The following is a 9,475-nucleotide window of genomic DNA, read 5'->3' as shown; positions in this document are numbered from 1 at the left end:
GCACGAGATTTCACTTCGTTAAAGTATTGAAAGGGGACGGACGGACGGACACATTAATCTATTGCAGGCTGGTACACTCAGTTTACAACTTCGTTCATACCAGTAAAACAAATCCATCACCACACCACCCACGCAGTCTCGTGCGCCGTGCCGGCCTTCACAGCTGGCACTCGCCTCCAGCGCTCGTCCCAGCAGTCTGCTAAAGCTACATTGGGGCACCGTTGGCTTATTTTGTATAAATGCGAGCAGATTCAGTCTCTAAGCGCTACGTCGCACGGGGCAACAACACTGAGCTGAGATGGGGGATAGGGGGGGGGGCATCGGGGGGAGGTGTAAGGTGTTGATGATGGTGGTGGTGGTGATGGCTGTGGTGGTGGTGGTGATGACGGTTGTGGTGGTAGTGATGATGATGGCTGTGGTGGTGGTAATGATGATGGCTGTGGTGGTGGTAATGATGATGGCTGTGGTGGTGGTAGTGATGATGGTTGTGGTGATAGTGATGATGATGGCTGTGGTGGTGGTAATGATGATGGCTGTGGTGGTGGTAGTGATGATGGTTGTGGTGGTAGTGATGATGGTGGTGGTGATGGCTGTGGTGGTGGTAGTCATGACGGTTGTGGTGGTAGTGATGATGATGGCTGTGGTGGTGGTAATGATGATGGCTGTGGTGGTGGTAATGATGATGACGGCTGTGGTGGTGGTAATGATGATGACGGCTGTGGTGGTGGTAATGATGATGGCTGTGGTGGTGGTAGTGATGATGGCTGTGGTGGTAGTGATGATGACGGCTGTGGTCGTGGTAATGATGATGGCTGTGGTGGTGGTAATGATGATGGCTGTGGTGGTGGTGGTAATGATGATGGCTGTGGTGGTGGTAATGATGATGGCTGTGGTGGTGGTAATGATGATGACTGTGGTGGTGGTAATGATGATAGCTGTGGTGGTGGTAATCATGATGGCTGTGGTGGTGGTGGTAATGATGATGGCTGTGGTGGTGGTGGTAGTGATGATGGTGGCAGAGGTGGTGGTGGTGGGGATGAAGGTGGTTGTAGTGATGCTGACGGTACTGATGAAGGTGGTAACAGTTGTGGTACGGTAGAGGTGGTGGTGGTCATGATTTTCATTTGCATGGCCGTGGTTGACGGTGATGGTGGTAATGGTTGAGGTGATGATGATGGTGGTGATGGTAGGCACGACTTGATGGTAATGTTGTCATGGAGATGATGATCAATGATTTCAATTAACGTGCTACAGTGATGGTGATGATGGTGATGATGGCAGTTGGTGATGGTGATGATGGCGATTATGATTTTATAGAACTATTGAGGGTCTGATATGATGGTCATAGGACAGTTTGGTGATGATGACAGTAACACAATGTCGGTCATGACGATAATTGTTGTTTTGTTAACGTGAAATTATCGTTGTGGTTAGGGCGCTGTCCTGACAGCATTGATGATGATGGGGTGATGATGCTGGTGATGTAATTACACGACAGAGGATGATAATGTTGGTTAAAGTGATGACTGATGATGGCGATCGTGATGGTTATTGCGACGACACTGATGGTGATGATGGTAAATTGATGATGTAGGTTACAGCGATGGTAATGTAGGTTACACTTATGGTAATGTAGGTTACACTGATGGTAATGTAGGTTACAGTGATGGTAATGTAGGTTACAGTGATGGTAATGTAGGTTACAGTGATGGTAGTGTAGGTTACACTGATGGTAATGTAGGTTACAGTGATGGTAATGTAGGTTACACTGATGGTAATGTAGGTTACAGTGATGGTAATGTAGGTTACACTGATGGTAATGTAGGTTACAGTGATGGTAATGTAGGTTACACTGATGGTAATGTAGGTTACAGTGATGGTAATGTAGGTTACAGTGATGGTAATGTAGGTTACACTGATGGTAATGTAGGTTACACTGATGGTAATGTAGGTTACAGTGATGGTAATGTAGGTTACACTGATGGTAATGTAGGTTACAGTGATGGTAATGTAGGTTACACTGATGGTAATGTAGGTTACAGTGATGGTAATGTAGGTTACAGTGATGGTAATGTAGGTTACACTGATGGTAATGTAGGTTACAGTGATGGTAATGTAGGTTACAGTGATGGTAATGTAGGTTACACTGATGGTAATCTAGGTTACACTGATGGTAATGTAGGTTACACTGATGGTAATGTAGGTTACAGTGATGGTAATATAGGTTACAGTGATGGTAATGTAGGTTACAGTGATGGTAAAGTAGGTTACAGTGATGGTAATGTAGGTTACAGTGATGGTAATGTAGGTTACAGTGATGGTAATGTAGGTTACACTGATGGTAATGTAGGTTACAGTAATGGTAATGTAGGTTACAGTGATGGTAATGTAGGTTACAGTGATGGTAATGTAGGTTACACTGATGGTAATGTAGGTTACAGTGATGGTAATGTAGGTTACAGTGATGGTAATGTAAGTTACACTGATGGTAATGTAGGTTACACTGATGGTAATGTAGGTTACACTGATGGTAATGTAGGTTACAGTGATGGTAATGTAGGTTACAGTGATGGTAGTGTAGGTTACCGTGATGGTAATGTAGGTTACAGTGATGGTAATGTAGGTTACACTGATGGTAATGTAGGTTACACTGATGGTAATGTAGGTTACAGTGATGGTAATGTAGGTTACAGTGATGGTAATGTAGGTTACAGCGATGGTAATGTAGGTTACACTTATGGTAATGTAGATTACACTGATGGTAATGTAGGTTACAGTGATGGTAATGTAGGTTACAGTGATGGTAATGTAGGTTACAGTGATGGTAGTGTAGGTTACACTGATGGTAATGTAGGTTACAGTGATGGTAATGTAGGTTACACTGATGGTAATGTAGGTTACAGTGATGGTAATGTAGGTTACACTGATGGTAATGTAGGTTACAGTGATGGTAATGTAGGTTACACTGATGGTAATGTAGGTTACAGTGATGGTAATGTAGGTTACAGTGATGGTAATGTAGGTTACACTGATGGTAATGTAGGTTACAGTGATGGTAATGTAGGTTACAGTGATGGTAATGTAAGTTACAGTGATGTTAATGTAGGTTACACTGATGGTAATGTAGGTTACACTGATGGTAATGTAGGTTACAGTGATGGTAATGTAGGTTACAGTAATGGTAATGTAGGTTACAGTGATGGTAATGTAGGTTACAGTGATGGTAATGTAGGTTACAGTGATGGTAATGTAGGTTACACTGATGGTAATGTAGGTTACAGTGATGGTAATGTAGGTTACACTGATGGTAATGTAGGTTACACTGATGGTAATGTAGGTTACAGTGATGGTAATGTAGGTTACAGTGATGGTAGTGTAGGTTACCGTGATGGTAATGTAGGTTACAGTGATGGTAATGTAGGTTACACTAATGGTAATGTAGGTTACACTGATGGTAATGTAGGTTACAGTGATGGTAATGTAGGTTACAGTGATGGTAATGTAGGTTACAGTGATGGTAATGTAGGTTACAGTGATGGTAATGTAGGTTACAGTGATGGTAATGTAGGTTACACTGATGGTAATGTAGGTTACAGTGATGGTAATGTAGGTTACACTGATGGTAATGTAGGTTACAGTGATGGTAATGTAGGTTACACTGATGGTAATGTAGGTTACAGTGATGGTAATGTAGGTTACAGTGATGGTAATGTAGGTTACAGTGATGGTAATGTAGGTTACAGTGATGGTAATGTAGGTTACACTGATGGTAATGTAGGTTACAGTGATGGTAATGTAGGTTACACTGATGGTAATGTAGGTTACAGTGATGGTAATGTAGGTTACAGTAATGGTAATGTAGGTTACACTGATGGTAATGTAGGTTACAGTGATGGTAATGTAGGTTACAGTGATGGTAGTGTAGGTTACACTGATGGTAATGTAGGTTACAGTGATGGTAATGTAGGTTACACTGATGGTAATGTAGGTTACAGTGATGGTAATGTAGGTTGCACTGATGGTAATGTAGGTTACACTGATGGTAATGTAGGTTACAGTGATGGTAATGTAGGTTACAGTGATGGTAGTGTAGGTTACCGTGATGGTAATGTAGGTTACAGTGATGGTAATGTAGGTTACAGTGATGGTAATGTAGGTTACACTGATGGTAATGTAGGTTACAGTGATGGTAATGTAGGTTACAGTGATGGTAATGTAGGTTACACTGATGGTAATGTAGGTTACAGTGATGGTAATGTAGGTTACAGTGATGGTAATGTAGGTTACACTGATGGTAATGTAGGTTACACTGATGGTAATGTAGGTTACAGTGATGGTAATGTAGGTTACAGTGATGGTAATGTAGGTTACACTGATGGTAATGTAGGTTACAGTGATGGTAATGTAGGTTACAGTGATGGTAATGTAGGTTACAGTGATGGTAATGTAGGTTACAGTGATGGTAATGTAGGTTACAGTGATGGTAATGTAAGTTACACTGATGGTAATGTAGGTTACACTGATGGTAATGTAGGTTACACTGATGGTAATGTAGGTTACAGTGATGGTAATGTAGGTTACAGTGATGGTAGTGTAGGTTACCGTGATGGTAATGTAGGTTACAGTGATGGTAATGTAGGTTACACTGATGGTAATGTAGGTTACACTGATGGTAATGTAGGTTACAGTGATGGTAATGTAGGTTACAGTGATGGTAGTGTAGGTTACCGTGATGGTAATGTAGGTTACAGTGATGGTAATGTAGGTTACACTGATGGTAATGTAGGTTACACTGATGGTAATGTAGGTTACAGTGATGGTAATGTAGGTTACAGTGATGGTAATGTAGGTTACAGCGATGGTAATGTAGGTTACACTTATGGTAATGTAGATTACACTGATGGTAATGTAGGTTACAGTGATGGTAATGTAGGTTACAGTGATGGTAATGTAGGTTACAGTGATGGTAGTGTAGGTTACACTGATGGTAATGTAGGTTACAGTGATGGTAATGTAGGTTACACTGATGGTAATGTAGGTTACAGTGATGGTAATGTAGGTTACACTGATGGTAATGTAGGTTACAGTGATGGTAATGTAGGTTACACTGATGGTAATGTAGGTTACAGTGATGGTAATGTAGGTTACAGTGATGGTAATGTAGGTTACACTGATGGTAATGTAGGTTACAGTGATGGTAATGTAGGTTACAGTGATGGTAATGTAAGTTACAGTGATGTTAATGTAGGTTACACTGATGGTAATGTAGGTTACACTGATGGTAATGTAGGTTACAGTGATGGTAATGTAGGTTACAGTAATGGTAATGTAGGTTACAGTGATGGTAATGTAGGTTACAGTGATGGTAATGTAGGTTACAGTGATGGTAATGTAGGTTACACTGATGGTAATGTAGGTTACAGTGATGGTAATGTAGGTTACACTGATGGTAATGTAGGTTACACTGATGGTAATGTAGGTTACAGTGATGGTAATGTAGGTTACAGTGATGGTAGTGTAGGTTACCGTGATGGTAATGTAGGTTACAGTGATGGTAATGTAGGTTACACTAATGGTAATGTAGGTTACACTGATGGTAATGTAGGTTACAGTGATGGTAATGTAGGTTACAGTGATGGTAATGTAGGTTACAGTGATGGTAATGTAGGTTACAGTGATGGTAATGTAGGTTACAGTGATGGTAATGTAGGTTACACTGATGGTAATGTAGGTTACAGTGATGGTAATGTAGGTTACACTGATGGTAATGTAGGTTACAGTGATGGTAATGTAGGTTACACTGATGGTAATGTAGGTTACAGTGATGGTAATGTAGGTTACAGTGATGGTAATGTAGGTTACAGTGATGGTAATGTAGGTTACAGTGATGGTAATGTAGGTTACACTGATGGTAATGTAGGTTACAGTGATGGTAATGTAGGTTACACTGATGGTAATGTAGGTTACAGTGATGGTAATGTAGGTTACAGTAATGGTAATGTAGGTTACACTGATGGTAATGTAGGTTACAGTGATGGTAATGTAGGTTACAGTGATGGTAGTGTAGGTTACACTGATGGTAATGTAGGTTACAGTGATGGTAATGTAGGTTACACTGATGGTAATGTAGGTTACAGTGATGGTAATGTAGGTTGCACTGATGGTAATGTAGGTTACACTGATGGTAATGTAGGTTACAGTGATGGTAATGTAGGTTACAGTGATGGTAGTGTAGGTTACCGTGATGGTAATGTAGGTTACAGTGATGGTAATGTAGGTTACAGTGATGGTAATGTAGGTTACACTGATGGTAATGTAGGTTACAGTGATGGTAATGTAGGTTACAGTGATGGTAATGTAGGTTACACTGATGGTAATGTAGGTTACAGTGATGGTAAAGTAGGTTACAGTGATGGTAATGTAGGTTACACTGATGGTAATGTAGGTTACACTGATGGTAATGTAGGTTACAGTGATGGTAATGTAGGTTACACTGATGGTAATGTAGGTTACAGTGATGGTAATGTAGGTTACAGTGATGGTAATGTAGGTTACAGTGATGGTAATGTAGGTTACAGTGATGGTAATGTAGGTTACAGTGATGGTAATGTAGGTTACAGTGATGGTAATGTAGGTTACACTGATGGTAATGTAGGTTACAGTGATGGTAATGTAGGTTACAGTGATGGTAATGTAGGTTACAGTGATGGTAATGTAGGTTACACTGATGGTAATGTAGGTTACACTGATGGTAATGTAGGTTACAGTGATGGTAATGTAGGTTACAGTGATGGTAATGTAGGTTACAGCGATGGTAATGTAGGTTACACTTATGGTAATGTAGATTACACTGATGGTAATGTAGGTTACAGTGATGGTAATGTAGGTTACAGTGATGGTAATGTAGGTTACAGTGATGGTAGTGTAGGTTACACTGATGGTAATGTAGGTTACAGTGATGGTAATGTAGGTTACACTGATGGTAATGTAGGTTACAGTGATGGTAATGTAGGTTACACTGATGGTAATGTAGGTTACAGTGATGGTAATGTAGGTTACACTGATGGTAATGTAGGTTACAGTGATGGTAATGTAGGTTACAGTGATGGTAATGTAGGTTACACTGATGGTAATGTAGGTTACAGTGATGGTAATGTAGGTTACAGTGATGGTAATGTAAGTTACAGTGATGTTAATGTAGGTTACACTGATGGTAATGTAGGTTACACTGATGGTAATGTAGGTTACAGTGATGGTAATGTAGGTTACAGTAATGGTAATGTAGGTTACAGTGATGGTAATGTAGGTTACAGTGATGGTAATGTAGGTTACAGTGATGGTAATGTAGGTTACAGTGATGGTAATGTAGGTTACAGTGATGGTAATGTAGGTTACACTGATGGTAATGTAGGTTACACTGATGGTAATGTAGGTTACAGTGATGGTAATGTAGGTTACACTGATGGTAGTGTAGGTTACCGTGATGGTAATGTAGGTTACAGTGATGGTAATGTAGGTTACACTAATGGTAATGTAGGTTACACTGATGGTAATGTAGGTTACAGTGATGGTAATGTAGGTTACAGTGATGGTAATGTAGGTTACAGTGATGGTAATGTAGGTTACAGTGATGGTAATGTAGGTTACAGTGATGGTAATGTAGGTTACACTGATGGTAATCTAGGTTACACTGATGGTAATGTAGGTTACACTGATGGTAATGTAGGTTACAGTGATGGTAATATAGGTTACAGTGATGGTAATGTAGGTTACAGTGATGGTAAAGTAGGTTACAGTGATGGTAATGTAGGTTACAGTGATGGTAATGTAGGTTACAGTGATGGTAATGTAGGTTACACTGATGGTAATGTAGGTTACAGTAATGGTAATGTAGGTTACAGTGATGGTAATGTAGGTTACAGTGATGGTAATGTAGGTTACACTGATGGTAATGTAGGTTACAGTGATGGTAATGTAGGTTACAGTGATGGTAATGTAAGTTACACTGATGGTAATGTAGGTTACACTGATGGTAATGTAGGTTACACTGATGGTAATGTAGGTTACAGTGATGGTAATGTAGGTTACAGTGATGGTAGTGTAGGTTACCGTGATGGTAATGTAGGTTACAGTGATGGTAATGTAGGTTACACTGATGGTAATGTAGGTTACACTGATGGTAATGTAGGTTACAGTGATGGTAATGTAGGTTACAGTGATGGTAATGTAGGTTACAGCGATGGTAATGTAGGTTACACTTATGGTAATGTAGATTACACTGATGGTAATGTAGGTTACAGTGATGGTAATGTAGGTTACAGTGATGGTAATGTAGGTTACAGTGATGGTAGTGTAGGTTACACTGATGGTAATGTAGGTTACAGTGATGGTAATGTAGGTTACACTGATGGTAATGTAGGTTACAGTGATGGTAATGTAGGTTACACTGATGGTAATGTAGGTTACAGTGATGGTAATGTAGGTTACACTGATGGTAATGTAGGTTACAGTGATGGTAATGTAGGTTACAGTGATGGTAATGTAGGTTACACTGATGGTAATGTAGGTTACAGTGATGGTAATGTAGGTTACAGTGATGGTAATGTAAGTTACAGTGATGTTAATGTAGGTTACACTGATGGTAATGTAGGTTACACTGATGGTAATGTAGGTTACAGTGATGGTAATGTAGGTTACAGTAATGGTAATGTAGGTTACAGTGATGGTAATGTAGGTTACAGTGATGGTAATGTAGGTTACAGTGATGGTAATGTAGGTTACACTGATGGTAATGTAGGTTACAGTGATGGTAATGTAGGTTACAGTGATGGTAATGTAGGTTACACTGATGGTAATGTAGGTTACAGTGATGGTAATGTAGGTTACACTGATGGTAATGTAGGTTACAGTGATGGTAATGTAGGTTACACTGATGGTAATGTAGGTTACAGTGATGGTAATGTAGGTTACAGTGATGGTAATGTAGGTTACAGTGATGGTAATGTAGGTTACACTGATGGTAATGTAGGTTACAGTGATGGTAATGTAGGTTACACTGATGGTAATGTAGGTTACAGTGATGGTAATGTAGGTTACAGTAATGGTAATGTAGGTTACACTGATGGTAATGTAGGTTACAGTGATGGTAATGTAGGTTACAGTGATGGTAGTGTAGGTTACACTGATGGTAATGTAGGTTACAGTGATGGTAATGTAGGTTACACTGATGGTAATGTAGGTTACAGTGATGGTAATGTAGGTTGCACTGATGGTAATGTAGGTTACACTGATGGTAATGTAGGTTACAGTGATGGTAATGTAGGTTACAGTGATGGTAGTGTAGGTTACCGTGATGGTAATGTAGGTTACAGTGATGGTAATGTAGGTTACAGTGATGGTAATGTAGGTTACACTGATGGTAATGTAGGTTACAGTGATGGTAATGTAGGTTACAGTGATGGTAATGTAGGTTACA

This window comes from Petromyzon marinus, chromosome 61, assembly GCF_048934315.1.
Source record: "Petromyzon marinus isolate PM22_M1 ecotype Great Lakes invasive population chromosome 61, UKy_Petmar_22M1.pri1.0, whole genome shotgun sequence".
Taxonomy (NCBI): domain Eukaryota; kingdom Metazoa; phylum Chordata; class Hyperoartia; order Petromyzontiformes; family Petromyzontidae; genus Petromyzon; species Petromyzon marinus.
This window is presented reverse-complemented; position numbering follows the sequence as displayed.